At 43.5% G+C, this 25511-nt stretch overlaps 1 pseudogene across 1 annotated transcript; it reads right to left on the bottom strand.

Annotated features, from left to right (window-relative positions):
* Positions 1-12311: 12311 nt before the first annotated feature.
* LOC144807946 (vomeronasal type-2 receptor 26-like) lies at positions 12312-19161 on the bottom strand (annotated as a pseudogene). The gene is made up of 2 exons (XR_013606532.1): positions 18937-19161; positions 12312-13197 (listed from the first exon to the last, which is right to left on the bottom strand). The product of XR_013606532.1 is annotated as a vomeronasal type-2 receptor 26-like (transcript).
* Between the last annotated feature and the right edge of the window lie 6350 nt (positions 19162-25511).

The following is a 25511-nucleotide window of genomic DNA, read 5'->3' as shown; positions in this document are numbered from 1 at the left end:
ATGACGTGTTACTAGGGAGAAGCTGGGGGCTATGACTTCTGCGCTAGGAGCAGAGACTGAAGTCTGGAGAGTCAGAGCGACATGTACCTAAACACTATCTAGTATCTGATGTTTAGGGAACATGTTGATAGAATCCAAAAGTTATCGGGGTAAAGGCTAACAGATTCTAAGACTGGAGCATGCATTATTCTACATGTAGTGCGTGTTGAGGAATATTAAATGACCATTAATACAGTATTTCTTCTATACATGGAGACGTAAAGGCTAGACCATGACGGAAACCATTGATGCGATTCAGTAGCTTAGGAATGCAGAAGAGGAGGGCTGGACTGATAACTAGAATCATAACATACTCTTGGCAGACTAGCAGGCAGAGCCAGGCCGAGCCGGGCACTGTGAGGCAGGAAGTAAGTGAAGGGTCAGGAATACAGGTGGGGGCTGTATCGCTCCTCAGCGAGGGCTCAGGAGACAGGAGCTGAATCTGAGTCCGGGCCCTTTTGAGGCCTAGAAACGGGGACTTTTCAATGAAATAACGTGCACACTGAGAAACGTGGCAACGTAGCTGTACATAGGCCTAATATTCGTAGTATTCACGAAAACTGGGAACTGGCATACTAGAGATGGACACAACTGTAATTGCGTCTTTAATCGAACATGGGGAATACATATGCATATTAATCATGCACACATAACATAAGATGGGGAACACGTAGGGACACAGAACATGGCAAAATTTACTTTTCCACAGACGGAACCATCGTCGACGGAGCCGTCGTCGTCAAAGCCATCGTCGACGGGAAACTCGTCGACGGAATCACCGTCGTCGAGGTCGTCGACGTCGTTCTCGTCGACGGGATAGTCACACTCGTCGCCGTAGTCGTCGTCGACGACACTGACTTAGTTCCTGTCGTCGACGCCGCTGTCGTCGTCGAAATAGTTGTTGTCGACGCTGAAGTCGTTGACGGGGCTGGTGTCTTCACCTCAGATTTTGAAGAAGAAATCCTGGAACTGGTCGCTGGAGCAGAAGATGCCACTTTCTGACCTGACGACTTCTTGAGAGGAGTCTGAGGTAGAGAAGACACCTCCTTCCCCTTAGATTTAGACTTTTTAGACTCTACCATCTCCTCAGAATGGGAGGCCTTCCTCTTTTTTGGTGTTTGAGCAGCAGACTCCTTACCAGAATCAGAATCTGATGCGGCCTTCTTTTTTGAAGCCACAGCAGCAAACGAGCCTCTCTGTCCTTCAAAGTCTTAGCAGAGAAGGTTCTACAATATTTACAATCCTTGGCAATATGCTTTGGATGAAGACAGTATAAGCAGTCCTTGTGAGGGTCTTCACAGAAAAGCCTAGCTTTTCCACAGGATCTGCAAAGTCTGAAAACCTCTTTTTAGAGCTCTCAGCCATTATAAGGTAAAGTAAATGATAGACAATAACTTATCCAGAAGAAAAATTCAGTTGAAAAAGGCCAAAAATTCAGTTTTGAAATACCAAACTGAGCAGAGCTCAGGGAGACTCCTTCCTCACACGAAGGCGGGTGGACATCTGAGGCAGGAAGGTTCTGCTGGGGAGTGTGAGGTCAGGGCAGTAATGCTGATTGGCTGACTTTTGGATCAAACAATGAGGAGGTCTGGTTACCAAATAATACAGGCCCTATGGGCTTTTCAATGCAGTTTTTTTTCTCTATGATACTGCTTTGGTCATTCTGTTACCGTGAGACTCCCACCATGACGATAGGGAAGATACAAGCATGTGAATCTATGAAAGATGTAATACTGGAGAATTCCTGATTCTCTATAGTTTATAGAATAATTAAACTATACCCAAAACATGAAACTAAACCCTGCATCTTTAGACCAAAGGCCACAAAACTGAAAAAGTAAAAGGAAGAAGAAACAATATTTTAGTGGCATCCCTAAAGCACAAAACTCAAGCAGAATAATGTTAGCCAGTCTTTCTTACTGCTACTTGTATAACAAAGTTACATTGTATTGACCCCTTCAGAAAGAAAAAAATGACTTTCACTCTCTTTTTCCTTTCTTTGAATGGCATTTAGTTTGTGGTTGTCCAGGTGTTTTTTCAGAGTTTATATGTTTTCACCGGTGAGGGCTATTTTTCTTTCAGTGGGGTTTTATCAGTTATTATAGGTTTAAACCTAAAACCCCACAGCCTACCTATGAGTAAACGTAATTCATAAACTTTTCCAGTGACTGGTGTAGCTTTCCAGGTGTAATCTGTGAAGGTTTTGGGAATCTCTGGAAAGCTTGTAACTACAACATTGCAGTAGAGTCATTCTCTGAAAAAAGCTTCACACTTTTCTTCAACCCGTGTGTTGTGACAGTAGTAACTCTTGGGAGTCAAAACTTGCCTCTCTTTCCAGAAACTATTGTGGCCGCTTCCACAATCAGTAAAATGCTGCAATGTGACGCCATGTTTTACAAAATGTTCCTCTTCACAACCCACACACACACTTTTTACAAATGTTATTAGACATTAAAGACAATGGAAGAAAAGATCTACCCTCACCCACCAACCTATTTATTTACTACTCCTGTGCAGAGGTGTAATGGAGGCCCCCGCAGTACGGGGGGCCCAGGCCTTCTCACCCTCCAGTCTAAGCCATGCCATTGCATGTGGCATGCCTTGCAGAATGTGTGTAATTGCATGGAACAAGATATAGTCATACTTTCTGGAAAGCCACTTTGCTTTACCGAGCAGGCGCCTGCAGTGTAGGAGGCGTCCAACTGTTCAGGGGGCCCCCATTGACACATGGCCATTGTCTGCTGATGTGCCCATTTATCATTAATTGACCAACAGGAAGGGACCTAGTGCCCACAGCTGCCACCAATGCAGCTATACTTTATCATTTATCTACTGTCTATATCCTCACTCCTCTGTGACAGGTCTCTTTCCTTCGTGCTCCCAGGTCTGTCACCTCCCTCCCACTATTACTAATTTGCTTTGTCCCTATTCAGCATTCTGTCCGTTCCTGGCCCCTTCTAACCCTGCCCTTCTCCCTCTCCCCTCCACCATAGCTCTTGTCTGTCTATTCTTCAGCCCTTATCAGCTCTGTCTCCACTTTACCTATACACTTTTCTTTATCAGCTGTTTTTTTTCTCTCCTCTTACGCTGTGTTTTAACCTCGTCCCTGTTTATTTTAAAGAACTTGTTTTTACCTTGTGTGTGACTGACTGTCCCGGTTACTCGCTCGTAACACCAGCTACTTCCGCCCTCTACACCGGTCCACCACGGGCTTGCCCGATTGCTGTGGAGGGTAGGCGGGGCGGCCAATCACAATCTGTGGACGCTGGGAAGGTGGAGTCTGGGGTCAGAGCACCAGCCACTTAAGGCCAAGCTATCAACCTGAACGCTGTGGATGCGCGCTAGTACTTTGGACGCGCTAGCTGCTTCAAGTTACGCTGTGTTTTAACCTCTTCCCTATTAATTTTAAAGAACTTGATTTTACCTTGTGTGTGTGACTGACTGTCCCGGTTACTCGCTCGTAACACCAGTTACTTCCGCCCCCTACCCCGGTCCACCACGGGCTTGCCCGATTGCTGTGGAGGGTAGGCGGGGCGGCCAATCACAATCTGTGGACGCTGGGAGGGTGGAGTCTGGGGTCAGCGCACCAGCCACTTAATGAGATGCACTTTAGGACATGCAGCGGGCGCGCCGCTGGCGCGCCAAAGGCAAGCCCGTCTGCACCCGTCCGCGCCTGTGCCGCGACCAGCGCCAGGCAGGCTGCCGGAGGACACACAATAAGGCAAATACACTGGTCCAGGGCTAAATTGTTGGCCATGAGACTTCTGACCAGTAGCTGTAGCACCAAGTGCAACCCCTCTCAGCTACTCGTCGAACAATTTGAGTGCAAAGACTGTTGCTTCCTTCTAGATGCACTCACTCACTATCTGCCCGAGTAAAAAATGCTATAAAGCACCAGACTGTGAGTCACCCAGAGAGGTTAAGGCGTGCCTCCTGAACTGTCGATCTTTCCCGCGACACGCAGGCGACATTTGGCTATCACTTACTACCCATTCATGGGACCTGATGTTTCTCACTGAAATTTGGGTCAAAGAGTCCTCTAACCCAGATATTTTGCTTGCAATCCCCCAGATTACCACTTTATTGGGATTAGTCGGCCAGGGACAAAAGTGGGAGGTGTATTCGCCATTATTTCACGGTCCCAATGGAAAATAACCTCCAGGAAATTAACCAACTCTGGCCCTATTGAAGCGATGTACTTTAGTATCACGGATCCTACTCACCTGATCATTGCTGGAGCCCTAATCTACAACCCCCCAGGCACACAGCCCTCTCATCTCACTGAGTTATTGGCCACCCTTGCCAACCTATCCCTAAAACACCCACATTTTACCATCTTAGGTGATTTCAACCTACATATGGATGATTCTTCTTGTCCTAAAGCGAGGGCCCTTGTAGAAACGCTAGCTGGAATAAACCTGGACCTGAGAGTTCATGGCCCTACCCACACGGCAGGCCACACCTTAGATCTGATTTTTTTCGAACTTGTCAGCTCTTTCTACTTGGTCACCATGTCCCCTGGCGTGGTCTGACCACTTACTCATTCCTTTCAGTCTGATTATCCCCCCCCTACCAACCACAAATTGTGTAATACCGAATTTGGGAAGAAAATGGTACAAAGTCACATGTGACGCGCTTGAACCAGCACTTTCGAATAAGGATTGGCAGTCGCCAGAGGATCTAGATGCTGATGTGAAAAAATTCAATACCACTCTCACTACAGCGATAGATGCGATCGCCCCCTTATTGCCCCTCTCTTCTGCCAGATTGAAACCCTCTGCCCCATGGTTCTCCCCTGACTTACGTACAGAAGGAAGTAAATGTAAAAAACTTGAGCGCCTTTGGCGACGCACCTATGATCCTCTCGCTAAAAATACATATAGAACTGCGTTAAAAAAGTTTCATAAATTAAAACTGGCCACAATGAAAGAATATTTTGCCAACCAAATTAACTCTGCAGATAATTCGGCCAAAACCCTTTTTAAAATTGTGAAGGACTTCACAAAACCATCAGACCTTACCAGTCTCTCCAAACCGAGTCAAGAACTCTGTGATGGTCTCTCGCACTTCTTTCATCATAAAATTGTTGATATTTTCTCCTCCTTCACACCGACGAGGGTGCATGGTGAGGTCATATCAGTCTAACCTCCCCTACAGGATGGTGCAACCATTTTCAAGGCGTTCAATCCCATCGTATGGCACTCTGTCCTATATAAAATGCAAAAATGTAAATCTGGCTCTCCCCTAGACCCCGTTCCGGCTCAAGTATTCACGACGCTGGCGCCACTCATCACTGCCCCCCTAATTTCTATATGAAACACCTCCCTCTCCTCTGGCCAATTCCCGTCGGAATGGAAACAGGCAATGTTGATCCCTATATTAAAGAAAGTGGATGCGGATCCGGCGGTATTTAGCAATTACCGGCCTATCTCACTCCTCCCCAAACCTGCCAAAATTTAGGAAAAAATAGTACCGGAACAGCTGGCTGACTACCTGGAAGCTAACACTCTCTTGCATGACACTCAATCCGGATTTCGATCCGGATATAGCACAGAGACGGCCCTCCTGGAAGTAACTGAGACTATAAGAGAGAGCGTGGACAGAGACGAGGTGGCCATGTTGGTGCTCCTCGATCTGTCCGCGGCTTTCGACACCGTTTCTCAATCCATACTACTGGACAGACTCCATGACATGGGGATACAGGGCACACCACTGGCCTGGATAAATTCATTCCTATCTGGAAGAAGGCAACAGGTGTGGTGTCGACCCTACTTGTCAAAAGATAAGAAGCCCCTTGGTTGTGGAGTCCCTCAGGGGTCGGCCCTCAGCCCTCTCTTTTTTAATGTTTACATGTAACCGTTGGCGAGGGTTGTGGAGGCCTGCGGAGTCAGAGTGGTCTCTTACGCTGATGATACTGAGCTGATTTTTTCATTTAGAGACCACTCTGACACTGGGCTCGCAAATTTTAAATCCTGCCTCACTAACATTGTTTCATGGATGACATATAATACATTAAAATTGAACACCGATAAAACCGAGGTGCCATTTTCTAATCTGAAATCCCCACTGCTGTCTTCCATATGGGGGCCGCCTGAGTTGAACCCACCCCCCATCCGTGCTAATTCTGCCCGGAACCTTTGGTTTTATATTGACAATGAATTATCATGTAAAACACAAATCCAAAAGGTTACCTCTGCTTGTTTTGGCAAATTAAAAATGATAAAAAAAACTCCCCCTATCTTTCTAGGGACTTGATGAGGACCGTTGTGCACGCCCTCATCACTTCGCATCTGGACTACTCTAATAGTCTCTTTGTAGGGGCTCCTGCATATCTACCCCATCGTCTGCAGATTGTCCAGAACGCGGCGGCAAGACTGATTTGCCACGTCCCTTACCGCCACTCCATTTCTCCATACTTAAAGAACTTGCATTGGCTTCAGATATCTCATCGCATCCAGTTTAAGGCCCTGGTCCTGGCTTTTAGAGCACTTAATGGGAATGGACCAGGCTATCTCAGGAACAGACTGAAGCAGGTTCAATCAGTTCGTACCCTCAGTCCTAACCACCTTCGTCTCTTGCTCCCTCCCCGTTTCCAACGCTCCAGAAGAGGTGGCAAAGCTTTTGCTGTGCTCACGGCTAAGCTATGGAACGCCTTGCCGCTTAACCTGAGATTGATTGAATCGGAACGCCAATTTAGGTCCAAACTGAAAACATACCTGTTCTCCAGCTACTAGCCTCCTTGGTTCACTACTGTTACAGTCCACAGCGCCAGGACACCCCCGGCGGGGGTAGCCGTGCGCTTAACAAATTCCATGATAATAATAATAATAATAATAATAATAATAATAACTAGGTTTTGTCAGCAGCATACATAAAATATTTGCTATGACTTTGGTGCCAGACTGCTGAGCAATGTTACATTAATGCTTGGACTTAGGGGTTCACTTTCCTCTGTCATCTGCCTCTATCTTGCACCTAGCATGTGCTTTTGATAACTGTGCCATTGAATGTCTTGCCTGCTTTTATCTAATTTCTGGGAATCCGGCGTGCAGCTGATGAGAAGCGAATGATCCCGGAAGAAGAAAGGGGGGAATATATGTTTGCGTGAGACCGTCTGAGGGGCGAGTTCTGCAGGCCTTCCTATGCAATACTGTGTGCTTTATGTCCCAGGGATGTGTGGATGTGTGTGTGAGCGTGTGTGTGTGTGGGGGGGGGCTGTCTGTGTGAGTGTGTGTGAGTCTGTATGTGTGTGCGTGTCTCTGTGTGTGGGCATGTGTTTGTGTAGCTCTGACAAACTTTCTCTATGTTTCTCTCAGGGCTGGTCTCTCCTTCTTTCTCCTATATGACAATGACGTTCAACTGATCCTCATGTTTGTCTGATCCCTTCATAGAGAGCTTTGTGTAACTAAAACGACCTCGTTTTCTCAGGAACTGCTCTTAGATGAATCACCGGTTCCAGGCGTGCTAGCTAGCTCGAAATTAATTACCTGGAGAACGTGCAATTTTTCATTTATAACAAACACGTAGGTCGCATTCATGCACCAGAAGTTGTGGAACAATGTAATCACAGCTCTTTCTTATAAGTTGGAAAATATTGAAAAAGCAGGTCCTTCAGGGGTTTTGTCATAAGTCCAAAGATGCCAGCATTTTCATACCTTCCTGTTCTGACTTTGCATCAATATTGACCAACCGGCAGAAATGTTGTTTTTGCACTGGTCGGTCTGTGGAAATGTTGTTTTACACGTGCCTGACAATGTTGGGGCAAATTACCCCGGCATGATTTTAAGCTTTATTCTAAGGTTTGGCTATTAATGGGAATGTAACAAAACTGGTGCTCAAGTAAAGCGCTCTGATACCCAATGTCTCGGGTCTAGTTCGCGTTATATAAAACAAAAAATAGAAAAATCAATTGTTGGCCTATATATGGAGGTGCATTGGAAGTCTGGCAGAGCTAGCCAATGTTTGTGGTACGAGTAGTGAAATAGCAGCTGGCGGCAGCGCAGAAGGTTAATGTGCCTGCTGCAAAGAACATGTACCTGATGCAGATCACATACTCCATATGATGTAAATAGGTCAGTGAGTCACAGCTTTTGTCAGAGAGATCCTTTTGTTACTTGCAGTTTGTAAGTTAAAATCGTAACATACAACAGCGAGCTAATAACTGTCACCTAAGAGTTGCATGCAAACTGCAAGGAAAAAATTGGAGCGTTATGTTTTTTTCCCCGCCAGTCTTTGTTTGATTACCCTAGTGTTTCAAAAATAAATTGTTATCTTTTCACTATGGCACAGAGAGGCAGTAAGGCTGTATTTTTAGCAGTAGTTTTGTGGAAAGGGGAGCTGGTGGAGATGTATTACGGTACTGCACAAGATATATGTATTTATGCTGAAATTTGATATTTTTGCACTGCACCTTATACGTTGTACTTTGATTATTGGCAGGTTTCTTTGATATATATATTGGTAAGGCCAGCAACACCATCATGAATACAGTACAGGAGCTGATTACAAGGTCATTCCAGGCACGGCCACTTGAAGAAAAACTACATTTAAAGCAATTAGGACCTAATCAGCCTGACATAAACCTAGAGAAAACTTCCCAGGACAGAGGAAAAATGTCAAAAAGTACATTCTCAAGTGCCGGGTACACAAAAGCTGATTGGCTTACAGGGTGTCCTATAAGAAATTCTCTGTTCTGCTTCCCCTGCTTGCTGGTTGGTGGTGACTTTTCTTGGACACGTCAAGGAATCACAGACTTGAAGCATTTGTCGGAAAAAATAAAGAAGCATGCATACACAAGAAAGCATATGGAAAACCTGACGAGGCTGGGAATGTTGGGGGAAGACGCACCAATTGAGCAGCAGATAAATGAGGCATACCGAAAAACCATACAGAAACGCAATGAAGCCGTTGATAGGAACAGACAAATTCTATCCAAGATAATTGATTGCATTCGTTTCTGTGGTGCTTTTGAACTGGCATTGCGAGGCCATGATGAATCGGAAAGTTCCTCAAAACCTGGGATCTTCAGAGGCCTAATGGATTTAATAGCAAGCATAGACAAGGATTTGGAAACACATTTAGCGAGTGCTACAGTCTTTAAGGGCACCTCTAAAACAATACAAAATGAACTCCTTGAGTGTATGCTCGAAATTATAAGAAGCCATATTGTGCAAGAGTTGCAAAACACAGACTTTGTGGCTAATCAGGCTGATGACACCACTGATGTGGCCACTAAGAAACAGTCCGTATTAGTGTTTCGGTACCTTGACAGTGACAGAAACGTTGTGGAGAGGTTCTATGGTTTCACACATTTAAGAGACTCCAGTGAAGCAACCATTACTGAATCTATACTGTGTCAACTGAACTTAATTTTTACGGACCTGCCTCAAAAACAAAAAATATCGCACAAAGCTATGATGGTGCGTCTGTAATGAGTGGAAGCCTTAGTGGAGTACAGAAACGAATTCGAGATGTGTACCCTAATGCTCATTATGTGCACTGTTATGCCCACCAACTTAATCTTATTATGCAACAGGCAGTATCAAAGATCAGAGAGACACAAATTTTCTTTCAGGATATAGGAGGCATAGCAGCATTCTTCTCACGTTCCCCCAAAAGAACAGAAGCCCTTCATGAGATTGTGGACAAAAGCGTTCCAAGGGGATCCTCAACTCGTTGGAACTTTAACATTCGTACAGTCAACCTAATCTTTGAAAATAGGGAGGGCATTGAGAAATGTTTTGTCGCCATAGAAGCCAATGAAGAGTTTGATTACACAAGTCAGAATGAAGCCCGTGGCTTTATTAGATCATTACAAGACAGAGAGTTTCAGTTTTTACTGTTTTTATTTCATAAAATAATGCGTGCTGTCGACGTGTTATACAAGCAGTTACAAGGAAAAGACGTAGATACTGTGTTTGTGAGGGAATCTACCACTACATTTGTACAAAGCTTAAGGAAAGTGAGATATAGGGTTGACAATTTAGAGAGCAAACTGCCGGAGCATTCTGCTTTTTCAAACCGCAGGCAAAACATCACCACTCTGGTTCGAATTGCAAAGGAGATATGTGACATTGTAATTGTGCAGGGACAAGAACGTTTTTCATTCACTAAACATTTGGTGAGTGCCACATTATTGCAAAGTAAAGAGTTTGCAAAATATGATGAATCCTTCCTGGAGGGTGCTCTGAATGAGGCTGTGGAAGCATATCCTATGCTCAAAAAAGAGCAGCTGAGAACTGAGTTGACTGTACTGTACGCAATGCCTGTGTACCGGAAGGCCACAAGTGCCTTGACTTTGCTGACTTTAATACATAAACTGAATATGGAAAAGTCACTTACAGAGACAGTGACTTTACTAAAAATTGTCATTACCACTCCAATGACAACAGCCGAAGCTGAACGATGTTTTTCAGCCTTAAAGCGCATTAAGACATTGCTCAGGAACACCATGCTAGAGGAAAGACTCAATGCTTTGACGATGCTCTCTGTAGAGAGCAAGCTAGTACAAAAAATACCGGACTTCAACAATAAAGTTATTGACAAGTTTGCTACACTGAAAGAGAGACGTGCTGATTTACTTTACAAAAAGTGAATGCTGCTACTTGTTTGTTAAATAAAAAAATACTGTGAGTTAGGTACTCAGAAATGCATTGTTATCTTTGTTTTTAAAAGTTTTCTAGTGTTTTGTTCTACTTGGGGACTAAACAGATTTTACTGATCAAATGGCATATTAAGTATATTCTGTAGCACCTAAACACTATAAACTGTGTGGAAAGACATGCGTGATAAAGTCACATGCGTTCTAATGGAAACGTGGTAAAGTTAACGCTTGGTTCCCAATGCTTTGTAAAGGCTGTTTCCCAACTGCTGTGAAACTTCTTCTACTCTTAGAGCCGAGATTTCCATGAAAGTCTTATAGTCTGAATTCAGCAGCGTAATAGGACAGAATGTATGAAGCTCTGTGGTTATACTGAATAAGCAGGTACATATGTTAGGACAACTATTAATGTAATAACTGCACTTTCCAAATTGCTTTATTAACCTTCCTGCTTTCTCAAATTGGCTTGGAAATGCACGATTTTTCTTCGCTCGCTGCGGTGCAATATGCAAATTAGTTTACGCCACACCACTTTCAAATGTCACCAGCCGCCCCTGAGTGAATGTAGGCCTCCATAAGTGGGACAGTGTCATTGACAGGCGGCCACAAACTGCCTCTTGCTGAGGGGGTGGCTGTTTCACACAAGGGACTTATAACGTTTTACTGGGGCTCAAGACTACCCCAGCCAATCACTCGCTAGAGCACAGTCATGATCTTCTAGCCAATTAGAGACCTCCAGTAGTTCACAAAATTATTTCTTTCAGCATTTCTGATTGGCTGTAATTATTTACGTGATCTAAGGTCGAGTTATCTATCAGCTAAAATTGACATTAAATCGTCTTGTCCATCACAAAAATCAACATGTTACGGGCATTGTGCAAAATAAATCCCAAACCCGAGGCATATCGTTTTCTGTTTTTTGTCCCCATTGCAGCCTCTCTTTTCTTGTATATACTAGTACTTCAATTTAGTCTTCCAATCTTCCAAACAACTGTCTACTATTCTTGCACTGCTCCCACGAATTAAACATAGGATACCAACTTCATTTTTAGCCTCCAATTTCAAATTCCTTCGCATTTACAGAGCATTAAAAAAGCATTGGTATTTAGTTTTGACTTTTTTATGTGCGTACACTTTATTAATCAGCTAATATTAGTTACCTTTCTATATAAACATGGAGCTCCATAGTAGGCATTACAGACTCATACAGGGCCCAGCGACCACACTGCTCAGTGGCACTGGCTGCTGGCTACTTCAAGTCTGAAATGATTATGTGTGAGTGCACGTTTTTGTGTGTGGCCGTGTGTGTAATTTATGTGATGTGTGTTTCATTTATGTTGTCAGAGGGAAGGCTAATAATCAGAAGCAAGGTTTGCTCATCTACATGGCTGTGAATGGTTTTAAGCTCATTTCAAAAGTGGCTGCCCTTTGCCTGCAAGTAATCTACCATAATAAATCATACACACCCTGATCCGTCGATAACGGAGCTTGCTCTGTTGGGATGGGGGAGGACTTTTCTTCCTCCATCTAAAGGAACTGCTGCCAAATTTTAAGAAGTCCTCCTGGCTCACAGCCATCACTCTATTTTCTAGTTCTAGTCCTGCATTCAGTAGTCCGAAGACATCAGTATTACATGTGAATGTGAGAAGTCTCAGGTGATTGCGTGTCTGCCCATTAAATAGTCTTTTCTGTTCCACTAAGGCCTTAGGAGGATGATGTAGACTTTGGGGATGAAGATACAGCCAAGGAGTCCTGTGCTGGAAGTCAGGATGGCAAAGACCTCAACGGCCACCATGTACCTGCCTTTGGAGCTCAGGTATGCTGGGATGAAGGCGACCCAGACACTGCAGAATACCAGCATGCTGAAGGTGATAAACTTGGCTTCGTTGAAAGTAGATGGTAACTTCCTAGCTATGGAGGCGACAGCAAAGCTCAAAAGAGACAAAAATCCCATATAACCAACTACAGCATAAAATGCAAAGACAGAGCTCTCATTACACTGCAGGATCATCTTCCCTGTTTCTGATCTAGTATCAATATCTGGGAATGGAGCAGACAGAGTGAGCCAAATACCGCAGATCAGCACCTCCCCAGTGAGCAGAGAAGCACCAAACAGCTTGGTGTTCGGGGTCCAACCCACTTTCTAAACTTACTTCCCGGCTTTGTGGCATTGAAGGCGATGAGAACTATGATGGTCTTTGCTAGTACAGAAGACACAGCAATTGTGAAAATGATCCCAAAGGCAGCTTGTCGAAAGAGGCATGACATCTTAGAAGGACGTCCAATAAACAGGAATGAGCAGAGGAAGGACACCATGAGGGAGAGGAGAAGGGTGTAGCTGAGATCCTGGTTATTGGCTTTCACTAATGGTGTGTTTCGGTACTTAATGAAGATTCCCAGCACTCCCACAGTGACAACGGAGAAGAAACTTGCAATGCACGACACAACCAAACCCAAAGCATCCTCAAAGGACAGGAACTCCACAGTCCGTGGAATGCAGGCATCTCTCTGCTCATTGGACCACTGGTCTTCAAGGCACTTTATACAGTTTTCCATATCTGCAAAAAAAATATCAAAAGGAGTTAAGAAAACCATCCATTCAAAGAGGTAAAGTCCCCTTCTTAGTTTGTGCTTTAACCATCAATTCAGTTCAGGTCTTGACAAACTGCTGCAGTTAAGGAATAGCTAGCTATTCATTCCTATGGGCCTAGAGGCCCATAGGAATGAATGGGAATTGCATGCACAATTTGCTAGTACCAAATTGGTACTCTCAAATTGTGCATGCAATTTCAAGGGTGCAAGGGTGCCAAAAGGACATCCTGTGGCACCACTGAAATCGCTATGTTACCACATGTTGCGCACATACATGCCCCAATGGCATGTGTATGTCTAACATGAAACTTTGCAAAAGGACCTTTAGTGCATTTTTGAAAGTTTTGGCAAATTACCGTCAAGTTCAAATTGATGGTAATTTGCGATCCCTAATTGTGAATTCGCAGTTTGAAATTGCACCATGCATTTCGGGAATCACAATTTGTGATTCCCTAAATGCATTTGCAATTTATGTAATCGCAAATTTTGCGATTACTTAAATTGCAATTTTATACTTGGGTTGAGGCTCCCACATTTTCGTTACTGCATGGGCCCCTTAGTTTCTTCATGGGGATTTAGGGCCAATTTAGAGTTTGGTGGACAGGGAACTCCATTGCAAACGTGATGTAGTATACCCTCTCTGCGAAAATCCTGCACTGTCCACCTCATTTAAGGATGGGCATACAGTGAGTATTCTATTGATGGAGCCCCCATTAGCTCCGCCGAAGTATTCTTTCTCCGATGTCGCAACCGAGTGGGAGCCATCAGATGAAGGATATTTCACTGCCAACCATTAAGGTGGGCAGTGTGATGTCTTTTATCCTGTCTAGTAAAGAAAACATAACAGTAACAGACAAAACAAGCCAAAAAACCATGATGGCAGATCCTGTCAATGTAGAAGGATGTCCATGTGGCCAGCAGACATTTCTAAATTTGGTGGCCCAAATTTTTGGAATGGTCATACATAGCATTGACAGAACTAAGGAGAATATGTTTATTTACGCCCTGAGGAAGTCATGTTTGCACAAATGAGTGCATGACGAAACACGTGTTGGCTGCACTTATTGGAAGTGGTTGTATTTTTGGGACACTGAATTACCCAAAGTATTTGGAACATTCAATTAATTAAATGTGGAGAAGTGTGGCTCAGGGGTTAGAGGCAGCAGACCCGGAAGCTGAGATCGGTCCTGGACCAGGGTTCAATTCCCCGCCTCGGCGGGTCTTGGGCTAAGAATTCCACGGACTCGATAATTCTCGCCCCGGTGCCTCCTCGACTCACGGGTTCACACTCTGCGACTCTGGGCAATAGCTTGCTTAATCTCCACATCGGCCCCTTGCGGCGGGATGCCTGACTTTCACCTTGTGGATACCCTGCTATCTCACAGGGGAATACCAGGACGGGTTCCCTAAGCAAGCGCCGGGACACCCAATGCGGGTAGCTGTGCGCTATATAAGCTCATTTACATTTACCTGAAACTACTTGAAGAAGGATTTACTCTGCAATTTGGAATGAACATCTTTTGGAATTTGTAATAGTTGTTAACATTTACACTGGAGTTGAAGAAAGTGATCTGTGATGTTATTATAATTATTTTGAGAAAATTGAACCAAATATAGGATATTACTGTATGAGGCTGTGTCTAACTAATTACTTTATTATTCATTTTTGTACTATATATCTATGTGAATGGTTTGTAGAACATTGATCTAGAGTGTGCCCAGGGAGGAACTGTTTTGCAATATGTATAATGCTCACAAAGTGGTTGTTTGGTAAGCAATCCATTTTCCACCCTTATTGAAGCACAACACATTACAGTGGTTTCTTTACTTTAGGCTAATAGCTAAGGGAGAGCGCACTATTAGAAACCTAGTTACCAAAAATTCTAGTTTTGTTCTCCTTGGAATGGTAGATGTGTTCTAAGGAGCTGAGGGTGTGGTGCCATGTTTGTACAATGCACAGCCAGTGGGTGGGGGTGACTCCTGGACGCTCTATAACCAATGGGTAGCAAGTTCCCAAGGGAAAACTTCCCCATTTTCAGTATAACCTATTTGCCTTATTACAAACTATCACACGGCATTCTAAAGAAAACTTAATAGCCCCTAGAAGTGGTGCCAAAATGGATGGAGTTTCTTGGGGTCAAAAGGCCCTTCCCCAGATCTCATTTTATAATATACTATGAATAGGCTGGCCTCATCGTGATCTTTCCCAATGTCAATTCCTGGAATAGGTTGACCAGCATACTTCACATCCAGTCTGTCATGTAAAAAGGCCTGAACCATTGAGCCCCCTCTTGGAGTGCTTTCACATCTCCTCAAGGAGTGAAGCACTGCCACTAAAAATAATTTGTCTACTGGAGCTTCGTTTAGGAAAATTAAAGCTTTCACGAAGTAATATTTTCTGTACATTTATCAAAAATCCAACATCGACAAAGATTTATATTTTGATATATATTAAAACAGTAGCTGAATGGACTCAGTAGTTTTTTCCAGACCAAAGTTTCAAAAATAGTGCTTTAATTCTACTTATGTTTTTCTCATAGAAAATGGCACAGTATGTATACAGTGGAAATACCTTGTGAGGGATAGTCATTGTAAGAGCATGGCAACCATACATTTCTGCATCCCCAACTCTTAAATACCAATCCCTGTGCCTTGTGGGCGGCACAGCTTATTTAGGAGGGATTTACTTTTTATTTAAAAGTATATTATTTTCTGGTCAAAAGGGTTATTTTGACAGGTCTGCTGATCTAAAAGCTGCACCAGCCAGGCTACAAATGTAGGCATCAAACCATACTTTACTGGTCAGCCTGGTAGCTGGTATAAAACATACTGCAGTTCACAGGTGAAATTAAACTTCCATGCCATCAATGTATTTCTTGCCCCATATAATATTGCCGTACTGGAAAGCTAAATATAACAATAAGTGATTAGTCAAATTTACTATGTTTTAGGGTTCCAAGCACACACACTGGGAATTGGACAAAAGTGCCCTAGTTTGAAGAGTTAAAAAAACAGCAGCGTCACTGCACAGAAAATAGGTCTGGGCAAGCAAAAAGAGGCATTAATAGCGACACCAGCTATAAACCTCTTAAGTGCGGCCGTCGTCCAATGACCGACGCTGCAATACCTCCCCAGTGCGTCTATCGGCCATTGGCAGACCCTTGGGAGAGCTATAAGGGCATTGCCTTTTTTCTTTTTCTTTTCAACAGGTTGCTTGGGAAAGCTTTTGGAGCAACCTGATCATTTTGTTTGTATTTACTATAATGATGGTAGGCGTGCAGGGTGTGCTGACGTCGTTACAGGAAACTGAAAGTAAAATGAGCCTATGGGCTCATTTTGCTTTCAATGAATCAGGGCTAGTGGGCATATATCAGTCTTCCCTTTCCAATGCCACCTCTGCTCAGTGGATCCCTGCTTGGTGATTTTCTCAGGTGAGGGATCCTCAAGATTGGAGCCCCCAACTAGCTTGCAGGGAAAGGGGCGAGACCCTCGGGCAAGAGCTTGTGCTCCCCATTGGCAACTTTAAAATGTCAGTCTTTCTGTACCCCCAGGAGCCCGATGTGGGCAATTACCCAGGGACACCAGGGATATTTTGTAATAAAATATAGTGGTGGGGGCTGTGTGCACAAGCATGGCCATGCCTCCACCCCATATTAATGAGGCAACAGCCTTACTGTCCGTCTGGGGGAGACAAATGGGGTTATTATCCTTGATCTGACATCCAGGGGGCAGAAATCCCAGTCAACTGATCTGAGTTTAATCCATCATTATTCTTTAGCTCAGTCCGCCACCCCAGCTCAGACATGGCCATATGCAAATCAGTCTGACCCCGTGCCTCATGGGAACAATCCAGCCCGAACTGCCAAGCCATGTCTTCCCTCGACCGGAAACAAGCATCCTGGGACTGGTTTCTGGCTAATCTGCTGTCATCAGCCAGGCTAGCTTGAATACAGTGAGGGGAGGAGCCCACTCGACACCAGGGATTTGTTTTTAATACAAAGATAGGTGTGGGTGCTTCCCAGCATTGGGATGGACATCCCCCACACAACAAAAACCAGCGGATAGTCTTTCTGACATACCTGGTGGCAGATGGGGGTAATTATCCTTGCTCTGTCCTCCGGGGGATCGGGTGGGCAGAAAGCCCCCAAGACACTAGGGGCATAATTCATGCAATATTTTGGGGAAGGTGTGCTCCCCTGGGCATGGGCCTGTGCTCCTCTCCATCCAGAGGGCAAATAGTCTTTCTGCCCTTCCTGGGGGGTGGCTAAGATATTGACCCCTAATTTGCCATCCCCTCCCTGGGGACTGAAACTCCACCAAACAGAACCAAAACAAATAATAGGATGGGTTGGCTTACCCTGGTATCAAGCCATACCCCAGCCCCAATGGGGTCAATAGTGTCTTACTGCTCTCCTAGAGCCAGATAGGCAGCTGGTACCAATTGGGCAGGTTGCCACTGGGGGGTTGAAAATTCACCTGACAACGGGGATTTTACCTTTGGGGCAAAAGCAAATGATGTGGGAGTTGAACTGTGGCATTGGCCACAACCCACCCCAAAAAGGACAACCCAGTCTCCCCCCCCCAAAAGGGGTAGACAGGAGGTGAGCATCCAAGGTGCCCCTAGGGGGGGGCAAATATCCCACTGTATGGTAGGAATATATATATTTTAAATAAAATAATGGGATGGGATGGGTTATGCCCATTCTTAAATCCGGCCCCACCTTCATCTCTAAAACCTCAACAGTCTTTCTTCTTTCCTGCAGATTAACCCATCCCATCCCAATGGCAAGTGAGAAGACATTTTATTCTTTTGGCTGTTTTTTTAACATATGGGCCAGGAGAGTGAGGCTAAGTCCAAATATTGTCCACTTGCAATGGTGAACAGCTGAACTTTTTCGGTTTTAGCAGGCTGCTACCTGGAGAAACCTACCAGACCCTTCACCAGATGCTTCACATGCATCCCACACCATTTTATTACCCACAATTAAGTGAATGCAGGGTGGAAGGAGGTTTGTGGGTCCCCTCAGATTCCAAAGGTTTCCATCACAGAAATCTGGAGAAAAGGTTTTTTCTTAGTCAAAGTTTGGGGTTTGCAAGGGATTCTGTATAACAAAAAATCTGGTGTGAACCACACAAGTACCCCCACCCTGGATTCCCTTAGATGTCCAGTTTAAATAAATGTGCAAATGTGCTGTTTCCACCGATGCCAAATGAGCTACTGCCCAAAATCCACAGCTACCCATTTTACACAAAAAAGGTACATTTTTAGTGAAACAATTTGATGCATCATGTTGGTTTTTGGGCCGTTTTCTGTTGTGGTCACTAGGCCTACCCACACAAGTAAGGTACAATTTTTATCACAAAACTTGGGGGAATGGTGGGTGTAAGGAAGTTTCCCACAGGTTCCACAACTTTCCATCATAGTAATGTGAGGAAAAAGTTTTTTAGTCAAAGTTTGAGGTTTGCAAGGGATTTTGGGTTAAACATCCTGATGAGAACTACACAAGACACCCCAGTCAAAGTTTGAGGTTTGCAAGAGATTTTGGGTCGAATATCCTTCTGAGAGCCACACAAGTCACCCCACCCTGAATAAGTTTCACAACATATCAGCATTTGCTTAGCCCAATGACCCCTTCTCAATGACTGAGAAGATAAATGTGCCTTTGACGTGTATATCCTAAATCATATGTTTGCTGATGACCTACCAGTTGAGTTGGTGATTTCTCCCTCAGGGCAGCGGGCGCAGTCATAGCAGCAGACTGGCCCCATCTTCCAAGGAACCTTTCTGTATCCGGCAGGACAGCTCTCAGTGCACACAGAGCGAGGGATCTGAGGAGCAGGACACACTGGGTGAATGCAATAACATAAGGCATCAAAGAAGTGAGAGGCAAAGGACATATGACAACACAGACTGATTAATTTAAGAAGAGATAAGTAGAACATGTAATAATAGAGTGAGTGGTCTGAGGAGCACAAGACAAAGGGCTTATGTGAAAACACAATGTGGGATTAGGAAAAAGAGACAAAGGATATATGTGATTATACAATGAGTGATTAGGATGAATAGACCAAAGATATATATATATATGTGATAATACAGACCTAGAGTTATGAGGGCAAATATACAGTGGATATGTAATAATAGAGCAAGGGACACGATGAAGAAGAGAGAAAGGATGTATATGTGAATACAGAGAAAGGCATATAATACAGAACAAGGGGCATGCAGAGTAAGAGACAAATGATATGAGTGATAACGGTTTGATCAAAATATTGAATTGCTAATATAGTGAGTCACAAATATCACAGACATAATATTGTGATATCAAAAATAACATGGGACTTAATAATGAAGGCAGGAATATTGTGTGTTGGATAGATATTAATCTTTTTTTTAAATACAGGTTTGTATAATTATGTTTTATTTAATTCTGTTGTAAAACATTTCTTTTTTAAATATTTTGACAGGTAGTCATTTCAGCATTATTTAGCACTTTAAGTTATTTGTGTTATAAAGATATTTGTGTCAAATTTCTTTATTTATGGTTTCTAAGTTTTTATATTAAATATCTTTATTCAATTTATTTAGAAATTGGTAATTTTGTTACAGGTTTCTTGCATTTGTGCAGGATTAGGGTGGAAAGTCTTTTAAAAATGAAAATGATTGTTGTTAATTTATAGTGTAGTGCATAGTAAATCTACCCGCTCCAAAATCCAACCCTTTCCCTACTTTTGCTTGTGTTGTATTGGGAATAGTAAATCTGACCCCTCCAAAGCACAAACCTTTCCCTAGTGTTGCTAAGATTTTAATCAAAATAGTAAATCTAATTCCCAATTATACATTTTATTCCTTCAAAGACCAACAATCTCTGTATATCAAAACCTTTACCTACTTTTGCTTAAGTTGCATTGGGAATAGTAAATCTGACCCCTCCAAAATCCAACCCTTTCCCAACTTTTGCTTGTATTTTATTGGGAATAGTAAATCTGACCCCTCCAAAGCACTAACCTTTCCCAAGTGTTGCTAAGATTTTAATCAAAATAGTAAATCTGATTCCCGATAATAAATCTGAATCCTTCAAAGACCAATAATCTCTGTACTATTGCTCAGTTAGGATTGTTAATATTTATTTTGAAGGTTTCATTGTTTTTAAATATTTTTTTTAATTAAAATATTTGTAGTTTAAAATATCTTTTTTAAATTCTATTGTTTAATGAATCGTTCAATATTATTTTTATTCACTTTTAATTACAGGATTTTCTAAATGCTATTTCTAACTTTATTATGATGCCACATATAATAAATTCAATATATTTAGCAGGTTTTTTTGGACAATATTCTGGCCTACTATATTTTTATCTATATATTTTTAAAGTGTACATGCTTGGTATGTAAACACATTTTTTTGGTTTCTGATATTTTTTGCAATATTTGTTTATCACAATATTTTTTGATTCTCGATATTGTGTCATACAATTATACCAGTTTTCATCTGAGGAACAACAAGCAATAGGCATATACAATACAGCTGTGGCACATGCAGGTAAGAGCGGTGAGGCCGGGTGGGGGGGATTTCGATAGACGACGATGAGGGAAAATTAAATAAATAATAAATTTTCCCTTGTCGGCATCGGTCGAAATCTCCCCCAACCCGCCCCTAACGCTCTTACATGCACGCGCTACAGCTGATGCAATACCACAGTGAGTGAGAGAATTGAGGAGGAAGTGACAGAGGACACAGACTAAGGAATCAAAAGAGGAAAAGACATAGGGCCTTATTACAAGTTTGGCTGTCTTCTTTTGGGACCACCACTGTGGCAGTCCCAGGAAGGAAGGCCGCCATGCCAGTGGTGAACTCACCTGCCAGATTGCTAATTAAATCCAGGGCAGGAGGTGTGGCGACAGTGTCACAGCAGTGGGTAAGTGAGGCTCAAAAAAGAGCCTAAACAGCATACTGCTACCATTAGAGTCTGCAGCATGTATGTGCATGGTGTGGCATGCACCATGTTGCGCATGCCACACAGTGCATGCACAAAGGTGCAATTAATGTTGGGCCCCCCACATGCATCCCCGTGGCCAGATTTGCCCATTTCTGCCACCCTTTTCATGGCAGGGTCCTCACCATTAAATGGGCGGTGGAAATGCAGGTACTAATATGTCCGGCAGTGCTGGCATCAGCACCACCAGCATATTTAGCCCCTTATCTGACGTCACTGCAGCGGGATCCTGGATCCAGGCGAAAGTGACAGACTTGTGGCGGTCCCACAGCCACAATCATAATACAGTGGTCAGACCATTGGAGTGGTGGCAGTCGGAGCACCACAGCGAGTATGACAGCCCCAGGAGTACTATAGTCATAATAAGGCACATAGGATATATATGATATCAAAGTGAGGGGTCAGAGGACGAAAATGCGCAAAGTGTATATGTGATAACACAGAGCCCAGGGTATGAGGAGAAAGAGGTGAACAACATATGTAATAACAAGGTGAGGGGCTTGAGGAATAAGGTATGTCAGTGTATGTGATAGCAGAGTTATGGATCTGTGAAGGAATAGTCAGTATACGAATGTGGTTGGGATTGTCATCTTTTTCTGACAAAATATCAGGCCTTTATTCATGTTTTGAAATGTTAGAAGGACCATGAGTTAGTGTGAGAGACGTGTCTGGTAAAAACCTGAGTGTTCTTTTTTGCATGGCAGGTCTACAAGTATTTTTTGTAAATAATTAAGTATGCATAGTCTGGGCTGTAAAAAACCTTCAAAGTGATTTTTTCTTGGATTTGTTATTGTAAGTTGTTTTTCAAAATGGAAAATGCCAATGTTTGCATATTTCCCTATTGTTTTACTGACATTGACAGTACTGGCCAGGTGACAACCCTATATTCGATAACACAGAGAGAGAGCAAGGGACTAAGGGGCATATTAGCAAGAACCTCGTTAAAATTACCGTTGTTTTAGCGGCAGGAAACTGCCGCTAAAACGGCGATAATAGGCTTGCTAATATGCGTTATAAAATTCCAGTAGAAGCCCAGGTTAGATGTCCTGCACATATAACCTGGGCTTCTATTGGAATTCTATAACGCATATTAGAAAGCCCATTATCGCCGTTTTAGCGGCAGTTTCCTGGCCTGGCCTTTCTGTGTAGTACAACTTTGAATTGTTCACTCAGGTCTACCTTATTCAAGCTCTCATGATGACCATAATACTGATTATATGTTAAACTTTCAGAACAGTAAAATAATTAATAGAAGTATTAGGCAACTACTCATTTTAAAATTAAACAGCAATATTTGTTTATTCCACAGTCTGTTGTAAAGAATATATATTTTTTCTTCAATTATTGGGGAGTGGAACAGTAGAGCAGGTATCACTTTTATATCTAAAAGCCCATTCAACAATTATTACATTCAGGTATCCTTTTGAATTGCAAATCTACAGAGCTGGGTCCTAATCCTGGATCACAATGTGACTAATATTGTAAGTTACTGGTGTAATCACACTGTTTTGGGCAATACCTTGAATTGTAAATTTGTGTAATGTAGAAACTATGATGTAAAAAGTAACTGTATGTTGGACTGTGTAACATTACAGTTCCACTCGAGCTCTTAAACAGGGCACACTACATTATGCTTTGCTGCATAACAGTGCCAAACTAAGTAGCTATCCCCCTCCACCACATCGCAATCCTTGTCTTGTTTGTATTTGGTTTTCAGTCAGACCTCACAGATACATGAAGATTTTTCTAATGTCCAAGTTTGAATGTAGTCAGCAAAGCTTCAGCTGCTTTATAAAGCAAGATACATGTTCTATCAAATACTAAATATAAAATGAATATAACACGTCAGACACACACAGTCGTGTGCATCAACTCAACAAGCTATGTTACTATCATTGTAAAATGCTGAAGCAAAGGTTTCATGTGCCCCAATTCCTGCAGGGACATTTTCCCCTACTCTCACAGCTGGGAAGGGAAAGACGGCCATATTAGTAGTATAGATCACCACGCACATCTCTGGGCCCTTGTGAAACTGCACATGCTGCACACCCATGCCTGTTGTGCTGACAGGTTAAAGCAGTACTTAGGTGGCACTAAAAGATGCTTAATAATGAATAATGAAGTATTATCCTACTACACCCAGCAGCAAACAACACATCATTAATTCCTTCTGAGTCCTGACCTGATTAGAAAAGCCACTTTGGTTGAAGTGGGTACCATACAACAAACAAAAGTGCTAAGATCTCACTTTAAGACATGCCAGTTCTGTGTCACGTCCCGCAGACACTCAGTCTACAGTGTCTTTAGAGGTGTGCAGGAAGATATATTAAGATAAAGTCACTACTGCGCATGAGGCTAGGAGGGGCGCAGATAAATAACAAACATAGAATCAGCATCATTCATCGAGAGCATAAACCTCAGTTACAGAAATATGGTTTATGTCATTTCTCTGCTCCCCTCTCAGCCTCGCTCTGCAGGAATGACTTCATTTCTATGAAGCTTATGACTACTGCACATGCACATGCACAACCTTTCTGCTTTTAAGTGTATTACTAGCCTCATTATCACAAACACAGTGCAATACTTCTTATTTGGATAATTACAGCTAAGTCATCTATGTAAATGTAAATGTACAGGAATTTATATAGCGCAAATCACCGAGCAGTTTCTAAGCGCTTGCTTAGGGAACCCGTCCTGGTATTCCCCTGTGAGATAACCCTGGCAGGGTATCCGCAAGTTGAAAGCCAGGCATCCCACCGCGAGGGGCCGTTGTGGAGATTAAGCAAGCTATTGCCCAGAGTCACAGAGTGTGAACCCGTGAATCGAGTAGGCACCGGAGCGAGAATTGTTGAGTCCATGGACATTTTATTTAGGACTCAAGACCCCGCCGAGCCGGGAATTGAACCCTGGTCCCGGGCTGACTTCTGCTTCCAGGTCTGCTTCCTCTAACCAGTGAGCCACACTTCTCCACTGCGCCATCTATACAATGGCACCGGGAGGATTTATCAGTATTAGTGCAGTCATTAGGCATTTGTTTTTCTTTAAAAATAAAAAATAAAACATTATCATACTCAACCAGGTAATATCCCACATACCAATCTATCACTAATCATATTCTTTTAGAGGTCTCACCTGCTGACAGCACATGCACTATCCACTGAGAGAGGTACTGTTCACTGTAAAGGGCTTGCCCCTGCACAATGCTCACCATTTCTTGGCATCATTGTCACTCCTCTTCGCTGCCTCCATAGTAACTAGTGTGTGCCAGACATTCCTTCCTTTTCTTTGTGCGGAGCATGGACCATGCACAAATTGATTTATCTTAGTACTATTTCTTTCATTGCTGCTACCTGAGTCGATCTTGTTTATCACCAACTGACATGATATATGTTGCTCCTTTGCCCACTAGCTCTCCCAGTCTAAAACACATTTAATTGTAAACAGCAACCTTACACCAGGAGAGCTGCTTTTTACCACTATCTTCACTATTTCACAAAAAGGTGAGATTCTGAGAAAATCGAGACTTTTTCCCAAGGGAACATTTGGAGTCTTGCAAACCAAAAAAAGTAAACTAAAATTAGTGCTACGTGAACGGATCTTGGGGACATACCTGAACTGCTGCGTGGTTGCCTGTGTCCCGCTGTTGGTCTCCCTCCCGCTGCTGCACTCTTCCACCAGCGCACCGTGGCCACAGCGGGGAAGGAGCGAGGGGACTACAATCCCCAGGAGCCTTTTCAGCGGAAGCCGCCACCACCTACAACGCGCCCGGAGGCGCTTAAAATCGAGGAGAGCCCAGGTGGAGCGGGGCTCTGCGAACGGATCTTGGGGGCATACCTGAACTGCTGCGTGGTTGCTTGTGTCCCGCTGTTGGTCTCCCTCCCGCTGCTGCACTCTTCCATCAGCGCAGCGTGGCCACAGCGGGGAGAGGAGTGAGGGGACTACAATCCCCTGGAGACTTTGCGGCGGAAGCTGGCACCGCCTACACCGCGCCCGGAGGCGCTTAAAATCTAAGAGAGCCCCCGCGTTGCGGGACCGCGCGCGGGCCATGCCGGGAGAAGCCTGGGACAAGGGCGGGAGCGTCTGTGGCCCAATGAGGCCGGGCTGGGCCACCCCCCTTGGCCCACGTGGTACTGAAACCCCTACATCTTGTCGAAGTTAGGATATTACAGAAACCAAGACACATCGGAGTAAAAGAAACTTTGGACTGGGACTCTGGGACTCTAAAACGTAAGCTAATAGCGAGGGCTGGAGGGGGGATTGAGTTCTATGTTCTAAGGTTAGA

Source organism: Lissotriton helveticus, chromosome 1_2 (genome assembly GCF_964261635.1).
Source record: "Lissotriton helveticus chromosome 1_2, aLisHel1.1, whole genome shotgun sequence".
NCBI classification, from domain to species: domain Eukaryota; kingdom Metazoa; phylum Chordata; class Amphibia; order Caudata; family Salamandridae; genus Lissotriton; species Lissotriton helveticus.
Note: the sequence above shows the minus strand (reverse complement) of the source record. Positions and strands in the feature narration are given on the sequence as shown.